The sequence below is a fragment of the Canis aureus genome, chromosome 29 (genome assembly GCF_053574225.1).
Source record: "Canis aureus isolate CA01 chromosome 29, VMU_Caureus_v.1.0, whole genome shotgun sequence".
Classification (NCBI taxonomy): domain Eukaryota; kingdom Metazoa; phylum Chordata; class Mammalia; order Carnivora; family Canidae; genus Canis; species Canis aureus.
This window is the reverse complement of record NC_135639.1, coordinates 10,416,382-10,433,446: the sequence shown is the minus strand read 5'-3', so window position 1 is coordinate 10,433,446 and position 17,065 is coordinate 10,416,382.

Sequence of the window (17,065 nt, the reverse complement as noted above, 5' to 3'; positions counted from 1 at the left end):
TGAAGTGAGCACTGCAGGCACCTGGCACGGCCGGGCACTACGCACTGGTACTCACAGGGGACTAGAGGGCAGAAGCAAGAAGGCCCGGCCACACTGTTCACTTAAAAAGCAAATGACTGGGGTGCCTGGGCTGCCCCATAGGTTGAGCAGCCAACTCTTGGTTTTGGCTCAGGTCATGATCTCAGGGTCATGAGATCAAGCCCTGCGTTGGGCTCTGGACTGAGTATGGAGCCTGCTTAACACACTCTCTCCCTCTCTCCTTCTCCTTCTGCTTCTCCCTCCCCTTGTAAAATTAATATAATGTAACGTAACATCACATATACTGACATAAAAAAAAAATCAAGCCTCCACAACAAACACTTGCTGATGGTATGTCTACACAGTAGGATGACAGGTGGTTTAAAATGTGCACTTTATCTGCATTATCTACATTTTCTAAATTTCTAACAATAAAAATTGTCCCACAATAAGTGATAATTCATTGTTCCGTTCTGATGACTCAGCCCACCAAGCCCCAACTTCTGCGATGTGTTTTCTCGGGGCTCCCCCTGCAGCCCACCAGGGAAGGTGGAGTCTGCTGTGTCCCAGGCTCCGCCATGGCACCGGGACCACGTCCCTCAGAGGATGTGCCATCACAGGGCTTTATGATCGTCCCTGGGGCCCGGCGCGGCCCTCCTGCCTACCCGCACCGCGTACGACAGCTGGGACCAATTCGTGTCCGCTGAGTCATCATCTTTAGGTGCGATTTCTGGCCGACCACCTGTCTTCCCCACTGTGCTGCATCTACAGGGGGAGGAATCAAATGGCCCACGGCTAGCTCAGTCTTTAGAATGCGTGGGGACTGCTCGATCAACAGTCCCTAAGTGAGTAGATGAGTGCATTCCAGTCGGAATTTCTCTGAGAGTCCAAAACCTTTCTCCGATGATGCGGGCTGTCAGGTGCGTCTTGCTGAAATGCAGAAATTCTGCTGGACAGCGGGGGCTCTTTGTCACTCTGAGCGGCACAGCCATCACCCAGGTCAGAGAAAACATTCTACGTGTTTGTCCCTGAGGAGTCTTGCTCTCCGACAAGCTCGAACTGAGCCCACCCTGTGTGATGTGAGGCCCCCGATGTTCTCAGAGCACCGGCCTCTGACAAACTAGTCAAACTCCTACATTTTGTTCACGTCTTATTTCAAATTTGGAGATGCACAATACAATTAAAAATATAGAGAGAGGGGATCCCTGGGTGGCTCAGCGGTTTAGTGCTTGCCTTTGGTCCAGGGCATGATCCTGGAGACGGAGGATCGAGTCCCGCATGGGGCTCCCTGCATGGAGCCTGCTTCTCCTTCTGCCCGTGTCTCTGCCTCTCTCTCTCTCTGTGTCTCTCATGAATAAATAAATTCAATCTTTAAAATATATATTATACATATATACATACATGTATGTACATGTATATATGTGTGTATACACGTGTGTGTGTGCATATACTCCAGGCTTGTGTTCCCAAAGAGAGAGCAAAGGGTCTCCGCCACCGTGTGCATCCGAGTCACCTGGAGGGCTCGCATGCTGAGCCTTGAGCCCCATCCACAGTGTCTGACCTCGAGGCCTGTTCCCCGGGAGGCCTGAAAAGCTGCCTCTGCAGCCCGGTCCCCGTCCCGGGGGAGGCTGATGCTGCGGGTCCCCGCACCGCCCGCGAAGCATCCATCCATGAGCCCGAGGACTCTGCCCGGCTGGCGGGGAGGCAGCAGCCCTGCTTCCCCGTGCTGTGTGGCCTGGAGGAAACCCCTGCCCCTTCCGAGAAGCCCTTGGGTGGCCTGTGGTGCCCCCGCCTTGTCAGCACGTCCCATCCGGCCCTGGACAGCAGAGGGCAGCAGAGATTGGGAGATGGAGCCGCGTGCGACCCAGCCCTGCCGGGACTCTGCGGGGCACCGCTGTCTTCTGTGGGACCACTTGCCTGGCAGCTGGGCGCCCCAAGGGCCATTAATTAGGCAAAGGAATAACAACAACAAAAATGTCCTGATCCATGTGTGCTCTTTTGGGACTCGGAGCAGTAAGTTGATGCTTTACATGGAAGCTGATTTATTAGTCCCGCACGCAGGGACACTGAGGCCTGGATGGAGAGAAAGGCCCCACGGCCACGCGCTGCGGCAGGCTCAGGATAACGCCCAGGCCTAGCGCTCCGTCCCGTTGTGAGTTTTACGTTCCCTCCCAGGAGAGAACCAGGCCAGGTGGCCTTGGAAGCTAGCTTTCTATGAGCCTCCTGGGGTGGGGGTGAGGGGGGTCTGGGAGAGGCCCAGGGACTATGGGCACGGGATGCTGTGAGTGGTTTGCGTTGGGCCCCGTGAATTTAAAGCCTCTTCCTTGTGCAGCTGGAAAAGGGAGTTGCCTACAAGTATTTGCCCCGGGGCCCCCCCACATCTATTCAGAGACAGCGGATGATCCCGGTCTGGCGCCCCTCCCGCTGGTCTTCCCGCAGGGCGCCCCGTGCTCCTTCTCCAAGCGTGGATGTGTCGGTGTGGGCCCACGGGGGGGCAGTGGTTCTCCCATCCCCCGGTGACCCTGAGCCACCTGACCCCACTCACCAGGTCTGGGGAGGGGGGCGCCTGGGACCTGCATGTTAAACAGGCTTACTCGAGACTCAGGAGGATCTCCCGCAACTACCCCTGGAGAGTCACCGCGTGGAGGTGAAGCCTGGGTGCAGGGGGGACTAGAGGCCTGGCCGGCTCTGGAAAACTCCTGTCTCCATCCTCAGAATCTGCCACATCCGTGAGGAGCATTGCCTGGTGCCGGGAACTTCCTCCAACTGTCTCCGAGCTTCCTGATGTTTCGGTTGCCCAGGACAAGAGCAAGAGGGGAGGCCCCATGAGTGTGCCCATTACTAGAAAGTCATAAATCAAGACAACAAGCTGTTAGATAAGACACGTGTTATTTTTCTACCTTGATAAATATATCTTCCTCATCATCGGGAAGGCCAGGTTTGAATTTAGAAATTCCAGGAGTGGCTACTGGAAGCTGTAGTGCAAGAGTGGGGCTTCGGCCCACCCCTTTGAGGTCTACCCCCCTAGCTCTTTGTTGGGGCACAAAGGGCCAGGAGAACAGGTGTGAGCGCTCACCTGTGTGCACCCACAGCCCCGCATGTCCAGGTCCTGTCCGTGACCCCATCCCCACCACCCACACATCCAGCCGTGCTGGTACCCACAGGAGAAGGGACCCAGAGAGAGAGGTCCACACAGACCTGGAGCCGGCCCGGAGCTCCAGGTACCCGAGATGAACTCTGGAAGGTCAGGATGAAGCGCCCAGGGAGGCACATCCCGGTCCTGGGACACATTGGCCCGTGGCCATGCTGGCTCCTTCTGCAGTGCTCAGTCCCTATCACCACACCCCACTCCTGGAAGGGCCAGCCGATCCCCTGCCCCCCGCCCCCCAGGGCCCCTTAGTCTGGGCGTGTCCTCATCAGACCCTGAGTTCCCAACTGCTACCCTAACTCCCACAGGGGGGCTTCTCAGTTCTTTCTCAGAGAAAACAGATGTGGGGTCCAGGGAGCTCTGGGGACCTCGCAGGGCTTGAAGGAGTCTAGCCTAGGAGGGGTGGTGGCTGGACAGGACAAGTGAGTGGCCCCCCCCAACTCCGCCCCCAACCCTAGGAGGCTTTCCGAGACCCCCTGGAGCAGAGGGCCAGATCCACTGGCCACTTCCAAGGCGTCATCTGGGGCTACAAGCCTTGGGTGTGCTCAGACGTCACAGCCATGCTGAGGCTGGGGTGCTGCGGGCAGGGGAGGAGGTGAAGGGCCGGGGTTATGAACAGCTCCCAGGCCAGGCCTGCGGAAGCCACGCCGGCTTCGGGCACCCACAGCCGCGCAGGGGCCTTCTCGAATCTCAGGGAGCCCGAGGGGCCAGAGACGGTAGCAATTCATCCAATCACCGGGTATTTACCCAGGGTTCCCTCCCTTGAAGGAACAGCCAGCTCTCCCCAGGCGGGTTCCCTCCCTCCTGGCGTCGCCACTGCAGCTTCACCCCGTCAGCGGCGCCCCTTCCAAAACGGCTGCCACGTCCAGGCCCTCTCCACCGTGTCCCCTCCTTTAGCTCCTCCTCGGCCTGCACCGCAGGCCCCAGCTAGCTCGCTTGTGGGGTCCTTTTACTCATTGCTGCATGTCCCTCTCTGGAACCTAGGCCCCCCTCGTGCAGGGGCCTGATGTACCGAGATCACCCCTCTCTCCCCGGGGTGGCTGGCGCCCAACAGGCTCCCTGGATATGATGAAGGGGGCCACCGGGCCTCGGGGAATCCCTGTCACTCCCTGTAAGGAGACAATGGGACGGGCGTCTGGGGCACAAAGAGGCCGTTTGAAATGAGGAGAGGTGTAGGTGGTGGAGGCCTGGAGTCCTGAAGACCCGGCGTGGCCGGCCGCCAGTCCCGCTCTGGGGGTGCGCTCATGAAAGGCAGAGAGGAAGAGAGACCAAGACAGGGGGCGTCCCCCCTCGTGAGGAAGGATTCAGGGCTCAACACGCTTCCTGGGGTCGGGTCTGTGCACGTAGGAGGAAGAGGCCCCAGTCGGCTCCCAGGCTGGGCCCGCCCCAGGCCTGGCGGGAACCTTCCCTTCAGACCTGCTTGTGCGGACTTGCTCTCCTAGCACACCTTGAATCGGTTTTTGGCTGCCTTCTTAGGAGATTAAGCTTTCTTTTAAAAAGATGAAGAAGAAGAAAAAGAACCTCCAGCCAAGGCTTGACTAGAGCTGACCCCTGAGGAGGCGGTGGCAGTAACTGATGGCGCTACATTTGTCTAATTAATCTTCTTGTCAACAAAGTTGTTCTTTGCGGGTGCCAGCCCCTGACATCACCCCGCAAGGCTGCCACACGGGTTCGTACCCAACTACAGAGGCCGCCTCGGACCCAGCCCCAAGTCACCGGCCACCGCCAGCACGCTGCTGGACGGGACACCCAGGGGGGAGAGCTGGATTCCGTACCCGCTAGCTTCCGGGGGGCCCTGAGGAGTCACAAACCCGAAAGGCTCAGGGGGACCTCAAACCGTCAGGAGCCTGGCTTCCCAGTAAAACTCAGGGATCCCCAACTTCGGGTTAAATTCCAACAGGTTCAATCCCGTAGGGCGGATGGCGGCTGCCAGGACCGGGCGGTCCCGGTGGGAAAGCTGCAAAATCAAGGGACTTCAAGGCCCAGGCAGGGCTGTAAGTGACTCTGACCCGGGCCTTAGGAACTTCGGGCGCTGAGGTCAAAAGGTGGACACAGGTTCTGGGGTCGGGAGTCCAGTCTGCAGACTGCGCAGGTGATGGGCTTCCCTGCGCCCCCTGGTGGCCACCTGCTGCCACTGGTAGAGCCTCTTCACATGACATGTCTCCTCGCCCAGGCCTTTTGGACCGACTGACCAGCGCCCTCTGCTTTTATTTATTTTGTTTTATTTTGTTAATTGTTTTTTAATTAATTAATTAATTAATATTTTACTTTTAAAGAATTATATATATACACACACATATTTTTTTTAATTGAAGTTCAATTTGCCAACATATAATATAGCACCCAGTGCTCATCCCTCACCCTCTGCTTTTATAGTCAGGATCCCCCTACTGATCTCCCGCAAAGCATTCAGCACCAGCCGTGCAAACCCTGTTTATTTACCTGTTAATAGAGCTGCTCACCCACCTGCTTCTTAACCAAGTCGTCCGTGGATGAAATCCAGGAGCTCCATGACCTTGGCGAGGAAGCGTTTCCGTCATTCCTTTTGCCAAACTCCAACATTTTCTTCAATTGTGAATATAGGCAATCCGTCACATTGTGACTTTGTCGCTAACGGAAATCATAGCCGTTTGCGTATCACACTGCAGTTGGTGCACCGGTCTCGAAATGTCATTTGTGCACATCGCAGTATGAAATGACAGTACTTAGCAGACTGGTCTGTAGATCTAGATCTTGCTACATCATATATTAACCAAGAACATGACTATTTCACAATTTTAAAAATTCTTTGGGGACTGTGGTTTAGGAAAATTGGCTGCTTTGTAATTCTCTGTACTTTATTTTACATGTTTTCCAAAGTTTTGGAAAGAAAACTTTGTTCCAAAGAAGAAGCCCGGGGGGCCCTCCCTGGAACACTAAAGGGCCCACCACATTTTAAGCCATCCCTTCAGTCCTCTTTCGTTTTTTTGTTTTGTTTTGCTTTTTAGATTTTATTTATTTATTCATGAGACACACACAGAGAGAGGCAGAGACACAGGCAGAGGGAGAAGCAGGCCTCCTGCAAGGAGCGAGACGAGGGACTCGATCCCAGGACCCTGGGATCAGGACCCGAGCCAAAGGCAGCTGCTCAACCACCGAGCTCCCCAGGAGTCCTGGGTCCTTTTTCATCTCATCAGCTTGCACCTGAGGTCCCGCCACATGGGAGGTGCTCGTTACATTTTTGCTGGCTTCACTGAATGAACCATAAAAACCAATGAATGAATAGTGGTGAGAGTCTCGATATGACCTTGCGTGGGTTCAGGGACCCATGCATCTCCGAGGAAGCGGAAGGTCCTCGGGATCCTTCGCCACCTGTGCTCCTTTTTCAGGAGATAGAAATCCATTGCCCCACCTGGAGACGTGGGGGGCCTTGCTTCCTCCACGGAAGCCTTCGGGACTCACCCCGCCGGGCCATGCCCCTGCCGTTGCAGCCGCACGGGCCGCTTGAGCCCAGAGCTGGAGATCAGGGATGTTCCCCAAAGGCCGACGCCCTCCTGCTCCGCCAGCCGGCATCACCCGGGCATCACCCGGGCATCACCCGGGCATCACCGATGACTCGCGGGCCTGGAGCAGGTGGGAGCCCGCGGCCCCCGCTGCGCTGCCCGCTCCGGCCACGCGATGGCGCTGTGCGCCCGGCCGCGGAGCCTTCGCGCGTCCAGGCCCGGAGCGCTGGCGGGGGACTCCGGCCCCGGCTTCCCGGCTTCCCGGCTTCCCGGCTTCCCGGCTTCCCGGCTTCCCGGCTTCCCGGCTTCCCGGCTGGGCTCCCGCCTCCGGCCCGGGCCGGGGAAGGGCGCTCGCCAAGCCTCGCTCAGGTGCAGCAGCAGCCGGTCCGCTCCCCGTCGTGATGCATCAGTGCCCGCCAGCTACCATCCGCAGGGCCGGGGGCCCGGGACCTGGGGGCAGCGGCCCGGCCCGGAGGGAGGGGCTGAGACCGGGCGGCCGGGCTTGGAGAGCCTCTGCGGTGGGAGCAGGGTGGGCTTGAGTTCCAATTCCGTCTCCGCCTCTGCTGCCCTTTCCCCTTTTGCAAAGTGAGAATAATAAGGGTCTCCACCAGTTGGCAGGGGAAGAGGATGCTGGAAAAGACTGACCTGGCATAGCCCTGTGCTGGAGTACAACTTGGGGGCCGGTAGCCCTCTGTGGCCTGGCAGGCCTCGGGTCGTCACCCCAAAGAGGTAGAGCCACCCTGGACTGTTGTGGGATTGGGGGAAATGCATGCAGAGCTGGCTCAGTGGCAATCAGACAGTTAACCCTTACGTACTGTGCCCGGTAGGCAGACACCAAGAGGACCAAGACGGTCCTCTTCCCCCTGCTAGCACGGCCCCCGGGCCCTAGAAGTTGATGCCAGGGAGATGGGGTGCAGACTGCACCAGGCTCTCCCGCTTCGAAAGAGAACTGGGGCAGTGGGGATTGCTGCTCAGAAAACTCCAGACGGTGGCAAACACCCACTGCCGAGACCTTTATCAACCGGGAGGTTTATTCTTGGCGAACTGGTTTCTGGTCAGAGGCTCAGCACACACCCAGCCGAGCTGTTGCAGGGAAGCAGTGACCGACCCGGACGGGTCCTGCGGCCCGTTGTCGCGGGCAGTGTCCCCAGCACGCAGCAGCCCCTGGCCTGGCCCTGTGTGTGCGGTCACCCGGGCGTGCAGGCCCCAGCCCGGCCCTCCCCGAGCCAGCCAGGGCCCAGGGTGTCCGTAATTAAGAGACACACGTCAAGAATGTAAATTCCTGCGGTTCCCAGCCTAGAAAGGGTTCATTTGGCGCCTCAGGACAATCACAGCCTGAGAGAGTCTGAAAGAGCCAGTGTTACTGTTTAAAGTGTTATCAGTTTAATGAACTGCTTATGAACTGTTAACGCATGCAAGCGTAAACACGGCATCTGGGCTTGTGTTTTATTTGTAGACTTCAAACCCGGTGCTTGGGTATTTTGAAAATGCCAATTAACGGTATAAAATCAGAATTTCTAATAGGGAAGAAGGAGATTCTTTTGTGGTGTCTCCCCAAACTATCTCAAAGCAGATCTGATCACATACGATACGTACGCACACTCAGATATTCACAACACACCCCCCCACACACAAACAGTATGGACACAAAGACCCAAAAGATTTTATTTACTTATTTATTTTTAATTGAAGAAGCAGGAATTTGCCACGCTGTTCTGTGCTGTTTGCACAATTTGGTGTATTTTTGCTGGAGGAAAGAATGAAGAATTTAAAATCAGCGGTACCATCAACACAAATTTCCCAAAAGTTATCCTAGGAAATCTGTCATTTCTACCCATTTCTTCCAGGCCAGAAAACAGACAGTCGACAGTAATATTTACTGCGCTTTCATGAGAAGAATTTCCAGGCGACCCCTTGCAGCAATGAAGTTGGATTCGGAGCAAATGGAAACATTTCGAAATTGCTTGTTTTCTTCCAAAATGTGTATTTTTCTTCCTTCTTTCCTGTTAAATCAGTGCCACTCATTAGCAACCATATTTTTACATTATATACTCAGCAGAATTTTCTCTCCATGACTGAATTCCAAATTAAACTTGTAATTTTCCAGGAAAAGTGTAACAAATGTTTGAATCATTCAGAAGCTACACTAATGAGAGATTGAGAGAGAAACAGACACACGACTTTCTTCTTCTCTTGGAGGGCTGTGTTCCTTTTTAGCTGCTTCCCACTTTGGGGGTGCTTTTATCCCGGGGATCTTGAAAGGACTGTTCTCAAAGCAAGAAGGCTCCAGAAAATGTGAAGATGATGTCCAAACTCAGAGCTGTCGATAAGTTCTGACAGATGCCGGCTTCAGGGAAACCAAGGCAAGATTCAGAGGGGGGCTGCCTACAACCGGTTGCCCTGCATTCGAGGTGGAAGGGAGTCCAGTCTGGAAGCCTCATGTTACAGATGGTGCAGCAGAGTTCCAGAGTGTGACAGCAGTGTGCCCAAGGTCACCTCGCGATAAAGTTACAAGTAGACCCCATACCCTAGGCGGAATGTTCTTTGATGAGCAGCCACTCGTCTCACTTTTGGGGTCTCTCTCTGCCAGGACGTGGTGGAGACATAGCTAAATGCAAGATGTTGCTTTCCAGCAACGACAGACAAATGGCCTTTCGTAAGAAGGAGGTGACGACACAAACTAATTTCATGTCGCGGTGGCCTCCTAAGGCCCAAGCTCTGTCTTCACTCGCTCTTGTTTGTTTCTCTAGCCCAAAGCCAAAGGCCAGGATGAGCAGGGAAAAATTAAGAGTGGTTTCCTGGGAGAAAGTTGTAGACTTGCTCAGGTCAACAAGAGTTGTATTCGGAGGAGCTCGGCGGTAAGAAATTTTAGGGGCTTGATTCAGACTATTTTGATAAGGAAAGTGTATTAAAAGTATCAGGTTGTTGAGGGAAAAGAAGAAAAACACAGACATTATACAATGGCAATAGCCAGATCAAATCAGCAGCAGATGGAAGAGGAGAAGAGAGTCTCAAACACACCCCCTAATGGAAACACTATAGATAAAAAATTAGTACACGGTTAAGATCTGTGAGGAATGGGAAGTCAGTCAACAAGTGATGTGAGGACCAACCATGTGGGGAAGATTAAAGACAATCCCTGGTTCTCCCCACATATCAAAATTAAGTCCACAGCCCTTTAACAGCTGTATGCAAAAATAACATAAGCATAGAAGACAAACCTCCGATCTCGAGAGAAGGGCTTTGTAGACATAAAATTCTTAGATGTGAGTTAAAAAGTTAAGAGATGATTGCACGTGACCACAGAATCTGGAACTCGTATGGCTCTCAGTAATGCCGGGAAGATGTCTGTGCTAAATATCACAAAGAATTTTATGTTGATGTGGAAGGCTATTGCAAAACATCACCAAAGTGCTGAGATGTCTGCAAGAAGATGGTCAAAGAGCACAAGTCCACGGCAAAAACACACACGCTCAGCAAATGCGTGCAGTGGTTCCACGCAGTCATCAAAATGGCAATCAAACCAGTCATGGCAAATTCACGTTGCCCCTTACGCTGCCGTAGGAGGTGCACTGGTCCGCCTTCCCGGTGGGAGCTCACGCTGAGAGCAGCTTTCTGTAGGACAGTGATGTTCATCAAGAGCCTCAGCAATGCCCCTGTCATTCCATGATGTTTTCCTGTTGCTACAAGCACTCTAGAGTCCGATAAGAACACGAAGATTGACTTGCACCTTTTTCCATCATGGAAAAGCAGAGTTAGCCTAGATAGCCAGTGATCCGAGTTGTTTTCTTCCAAATGATGGAGTATTATGCACCCATTATTATTTTTAAAGTTATTTATTTGAGAGAGAGAGAAAGAGAGAGAGGACAGTAGGGGCAGGAATACAGGGAAAAGGATAAGCCGACTCCCCACTGAGCGCAGAGCCCAATGTGGAGCTCAATCCCATGGTCCTGAGGTCATGACCTGAGCTGCAACCAAGAGTTGGATGGTCAACCCATTGAGCCACCCAAGTGCCCCACACCCGTTATTATTTTTTAAGATTTAAGACTATGGGGAGATGACCAGGATGTAATGCTAAGGGAAAGACTTTGAGTGTAAAACCTGAATAGACTGTATATTCTAAAAGACTAAACAAAGCCAGAGTTTTCAATGGAGAGAGTGGAAGATGAGGTACAATTTTTAGTTCTCCTTTTATATGTTTTTTTCCCCCAAATACAATATGTTAATTTAAGATAGAAACCAAGTCATTGCAAATAGCATGGCCTTCTCTGTCTGGCCCCCTCACGCAGACTCTGGTGTTGTTTGGGGGGTGGGTATTTTCCCAGGTGCTGGGGTGCCAGTACGTTCTCTCACTAGAAACAGGGCCACACTCTCACAGAATGGGCCCAGCCCTCCCACGGCTTCCTGTGTACCAGTTTGCTCCCCTCAGCCAAATTCCTCAGGGCAGGTTTTCCCAGCCTTGTCAGGGAGGCAGGGCCTTCAAAGCCCCCGAAGAGCTAATGGTTGAACCTGTCCACAGCCATCTGCGTATCTACCCCTCAGGAGGTGAGGGCGTGCTCCACTGCATTCTTCTGTATCATGGCAGGATACTGCCAAATTAGGTGTCCTTTGGGGTCACTTAGGGGTTTCAGTTCTGTTTGCCCACCATGAAGCCAGAAGGGTCTCATTACTATCTTGGCCAGAGGCAAACACAGATAATCTCCCCACATTTCTGTGTTTCCTGGCCCCGAGCTCCATCCCTTAAATGGGAAGGAACTTTGGAACACATTCAGGAGCTCCTGTTGGCCGTGCAAAGCTGACCTGTTGTAGGGTCAGCTCCAGTTCTATGGATGGTGTGTGCTGGAGCCAGCGTGCCCATTGTGTGCATCACTTTTCAACTCTACATTCACCACCTTGGCCATTGTGCGAGTATTTACACGACGGAAATGATCAGAGTGCTTACGTGGTGAGTCAGGACTCTGGTGAGAGTGTTCGACTCACATGACGAATCGAATTATCTTTTATGACCTTACACTGAAGTCCAGCAGCATCACTTCCCTGCATTGTTGGTTACAAGTGAGTCAGAAACTCATCTCCTTTCAAGTGGAAGGGGACTGGAGTCCACCTCTTGGTGGATGAGTGTCAAGTTTCTTGGAAAGTATATAGGATGAGAAATATGATGAGAGATATTGCATTTGGAAAATATAATTTACCATAGAGGTTTGGAATCTACTTAGGGATGTGCCTTCGGAGGCTACAGCACATTTTTCTAGATATTCTGTAGGCATGGTTACTCTTCCACTGTGGAGCTTGTATTTGATTTCTGAGAATATACAAAAGGTATTGAAAGCCAGCTCTAGTAAACTATCTAGTAGATAACGCTGCTGGATAACAATAGTACCAGAAAAGGAGACATTACAATGGTAATGGGGTCAGCTTTCAGATGCGTCCTTACTGAGAGCCTGAAGATATTTCCGAAAGAGGATGCCAAGACCCTTCTTAGCTACATCTCAGAGATAAGGGTGCAGGGGCATCTGGGTCACTCACTCGGTTGAGCATCCAACTCTTGATTTCAGCTCAAGTCATGGTCTCAGGGTCGTGAGATCGAGCCCCATGTCTGAGTCCACACTGAGCATGGAGCCAGTTTAAGATTCCCTCTTTCTCCCTCTTCCTCTACCCCTCCACCCCTCAAATAAATAAATAAAATCTTTAATAAGACTTCTAACTTTTAAAACAATCTCTTTGAAGGGCGAGTTCTCCTGGGCTATGTGTAAATATTACAAAAGTGGCGTGTTTCACTACAAAATCTGCCTCGTTGTCTTGTAACGCACTGTACTTGAATTTTGCAAACATCAAAGTATTAGCATTGTACCAGGCACATGGTAGGGACAAAATAAATACCTGAGTGGTAGATTGCCATCCTGACCAAACACAAGCCAGCCTCTGGTTCAACTAGGTCCTTAGGTACTCATTGGAATTGGCCAACCATAAAAAAAGAGAAGCTGAACATTCCTCTTCAAACCTGTAAATGAAATCTAATGTGTTTAGATTGGAGCACTCAGGATATAAATAATAATGCACATTTCTCTTGATACATAGGCTTGAATTCATCTCTTTCCAAAGTCCATAAATTGTGCGTGTATTTCCCCTCAAACTTATGGGAGGACCAGAGTGGGTAGAGGAATGGGTGGGCATCATAGGGGCTGCTCCAAGTTTCCTTGTGGCCTGGAAGGCAGAGACAGATGGACCAATTGGCTTATTTCTCCTCAGGCCACTAAGTATCCTCTTTTAATTCACAGGCACCACTTGACTAATTGGTCCTCAACCATCAGATATTAAAATATTAAAATCTTAACCCATCCTGTCACTGGGACAGAGATGCCCTTGGAAGTCCTTATGCATCTGTCCTTTTCCATTAATTGGAGCTTAGAAATTTCCACGTGTCCTCACCAAAAACTAAGAACTCAGAATATGTTTTAGCTCATGATTGTAGACATGTTGATGCCTACATGAGATGGCAGAGACACTTCCAGCTCACCATATACCTATCATGTGCCTCCTCCAGGCTCCTTGGAGATAGGTGGGGTCATGTGAACAGTTCTAACCCAATGGGTTATGAGAGGAAGTGACCTGTTACTTCTGAGTTGAAGCGTAAAACAGAGGGGGTGGGATATCTAAGTGCTCTCTTCCCTTTCCATGGTAATCATGGAGATTCTATGCTCCAGAGAGTATAACTGTAGGATATGGGGACCACCATTAGCCTGAGTCTTTATGTGACTATGTGGAGTACTAGCTCCCTTGAATATTTCTTGGCCTCTGGCTGCCCCACACTGGGAGAAGATTAAACCTTTGTTAAGGCACTAAACATTTAGGGTTAATTAGTTATTGTAGTATGGCCTAGCCTAACCTAATACAATGATCTGCCACAAAAGAATAGGACTGGGAGCTAGCCAGGTTTTCACAAAAGGCTAGCTGAGTGGTCCTTTTTAAGCAGGACGCCACAGAGTGGGGGTTGTGGGGAGGGGTGAGAAGCTGTTCTGCTGGAGGGAAAAAGTGCCACCTAACTTTTGATTTAGGGAAACTAAAAATGGGACTGCCACTGGCTGCTAAAGGATGTTTTCTTTGGGTACAGTAGAAGTGCAATAAATAGATTTTATACTTGACATGATTGGTTATTATAGGACATATTTGTGGGCTTAGGATCATGATCAGTGTGTAGAGAGTCTAAAAGCCAATATCTGATGAGCTAGGAGGACACCGAGCATTCCACTCTGAGATGGATATCAGTGTTTGCATATATACGTACGTGTGTGTGCATGTGTGCCTATACACCTATCAGCTCACACGAGTTGAGAATATAATAAATAGAGGTGTCATTGCCCTATTTTGTAATTGGCAACCCAGTGGCTCTGCTCCAGAAGCTAGTATCAAATACTAGCAGATTTTTATAAACAGTAAATGAAGGAAACCAGAAAACCAACCTCTAAAGGAAGAAGGCCAGTCATTTATTGAAATAGTGGGGAGCAAAGTATAGTTGTTAAAAGCCCCAGGATTGGAATTCTGACTGCCTGGGCCAGAATCTCTGTTTCAGCCTTTTTTGAGTAGATGGCCTTGGGTTCATTATATAATCTCTATCTGCCTCAACTGGAAAGTGTTGATGTCATACTTTTGTTATAAGGATTAAAACTAATGACCCTCAAAGGTCTGTATTATGATTATATTTAATCGTAACAGAAAGCAGTGGCTTAAACCAAAGGAAAGATGGTTATTTCCTTCAAAAGACCACAGCCGGCAGTCCAGGCTGGTGTGTTGCTGAGTGTCAGGGACCTGAACTCCTTCTCACTTGTTGCTCTACCTTCTTCAACAAGTGGCTTCCACCATGTGGCTCAAGATGGTTGTTGGTGCGTCAGTCATCGGATCCTCACTTTGACCAGCAGGAAAGAACAAGAGAGAATCCAGAGGTACAGGGCTCAGTCTGTACATCTCATTGACCAAGACTTAGTCCTGCGGCCACGCCTGGATAGGAGGGAGGCTTGCAGACCTTGTCTCTATACTGGGAAGCCATATGCCTCACTTAAAACCGTGGCTTCCAGGATTAAAGGAAGGGGGAAAGCGATTTCAAGGTGTACAGTTTGCAGTCTCAAGGATCTGAAGCGCTTGAAACAGGGCTTGGTCCTTAGCGAGTGGACAGTACCTCTAGACTCATGCTCTCGTCCAAATCCCACTGCCCTGGAAGAAGCAAATCATGCTTCACAGAGGTCACCTTCATGCTCAGAACACTTTACTTTTGGCCATTCTTCTGTCTTCACAGAGTTGTAACAGCAATTTAAAAATGAAAAAAGCAAAAGCAAGCAGGAGAATAGACTGAGTCTCATGTTCTGCATGAGAGAAAATAGGATTACGAAAGCACTGGTGCAGCGGGCAGCTAGGGGAGCCCCGAGAAAGGACCAGAGATGCAAGCTCCAGGGAAGTGGCTCCTCCAGCTGAAGGAAGGATCTCAGACAGACATGTCCATGGGAAATGCAAATGGGAACTTCCCTGGTCCTTCCTGAAGATACACTGGGCGACGTGTCACCTGGCTTCTCTCCCCTCAGCTCATAGAGAGGGTGGAAGGGAGAAGAAATAGGGAGGAAGATGGAGGAGGCTTCTGGAAAGGCTGAGACCAGGGAAGGAAGAGTTGCCACCTCCGGAGCCCCACCTGCTTCTCTAATAGCTTTGGCTGCTGGGGCTGCAAATGAATGGCTGGCCCCACCCCAAGTTTGCGGGACAAGTGAGCGGATGGCCTGGGTTGTCCTAACCTCCTCCATCTCTGAGACTTTGGTTACCTTGTTGGAAGTGGGGGCAAAGGTGGTCCTCTTGGCTCCAGCTCAGTCGGCCCTCATTCAGAGACTTCACCCTGCAAACTGTTATATACATGCCCTTGTGTTTCTAAACTAGTGGTTCTCAAAGTGTGGCCCAGGGACCCACGGGGTTCCCCCAGGAAACTTTCAGAGGATCCACTATGTCAAAACTATTTTTATATTACTACTAAGATAGTATTTGTCTTGTTCGCCCTCATGGTGTTTTCCAGAGGCCTTGTCATGTGTAATGTTGGAACAGAGTGAACACAGAAACGATGAGAATCTCCCTGTCTTCTATTAACCCAGATTTTAAAGAGATTTGCAAATACATAAAAACTATGCCACTCTCCTCCACTGACATTTTTGTTTTGAAAATATAGGTTTTTTTCTCCCATAAAAATGTGTTACGCATGTTAATATGTAGTGGAATTGTGTTATTTTGAGTGAACTAATAAACTTTTAAGTGTTTCATAGATTTAATTTCAAATACGGCAACTATCAATAGATACAACCCACATTAAGCAAAAGCTCTTTTAGGTCTTCAAGATGGAAAAGGGTTCTGAGGCCAAGTAGTTGGAGGACCACTATTCTCAACAGGAGAATTTTTCACAAGTGTCTGTGTGCACACACAGGTGCACTTAAAAGAATGTTGTGACCAAGTATCCTTTTCTACTTCCTTCTAGAAGTTGGTGAACTTTCCCATAAGGGCCGGAGAGTAAGTATTTTTGGGCTTGTGGGCTGACAGCCCTTCTCCAAAACAACCAGTCCAGTCCATGGTAATACAGCAGAATCAGCCATAACTGATCGGTAACAAATGGGCGTGGCTGTGTTCCAACAAAATTTTTTATGGACACTGAAATTTGAACTCTGCATAATCTTCACATGTCACAAAATATTATTCTTCTGCAAATATTTTTCTTCTTCCACATAAATAGATTTATAAATCAGATAACGTCCTCATTTCCTACTTTTTAGTTGGGAAAATATGATTTTCCATGCTACATCACCACTTTTCTCAATGCCATTGGTGGCCTTCACATTTAATGAGCGGTAAAAGATCAAGGGTGACATCTGGAGTTTGCTTTTCTGTGAGGGGTGCTTGTGCCTCAGAGAAACGCTTATAAGAACCAGCTAAAGGCAGGACAGGGAAAGATCCTGGTTAAAAAACAAAAAAGAAGGGATGCCTGGGTGGTTCAGTGGTTTGGCACCTGCCTTCCGCCCAGGGCATGATCCTGGAGTCCCGGGATCGAGTCCCACATCGGGCTCCCTGCGTGGAGCCTGCTTCTCCCTCTGCCTGTGTCTCTGCCTCTCTGTGTCTCTCATGAATAAATAAATAAAATCTTAAAAGAAAAAAAAAAAAAAAGAAGAAGAAACAGAAAATACAATATCCTGTATTGTATAACCACCTCTGACTTTTTCCCATTCATTCAACACACACTGCATTTATTGAGTGCTTACTATGTACTAGGGGTATCACAAGTGAAAAGATAAAAAATTTGAATCGCCTTTTCTATAGAGATTTTGTGGACTAATTCTTGTGAATCCATGAATAGTGAGGATCAATGCATGTCAGTGTGCTGTTGAAACCCATAAAGATG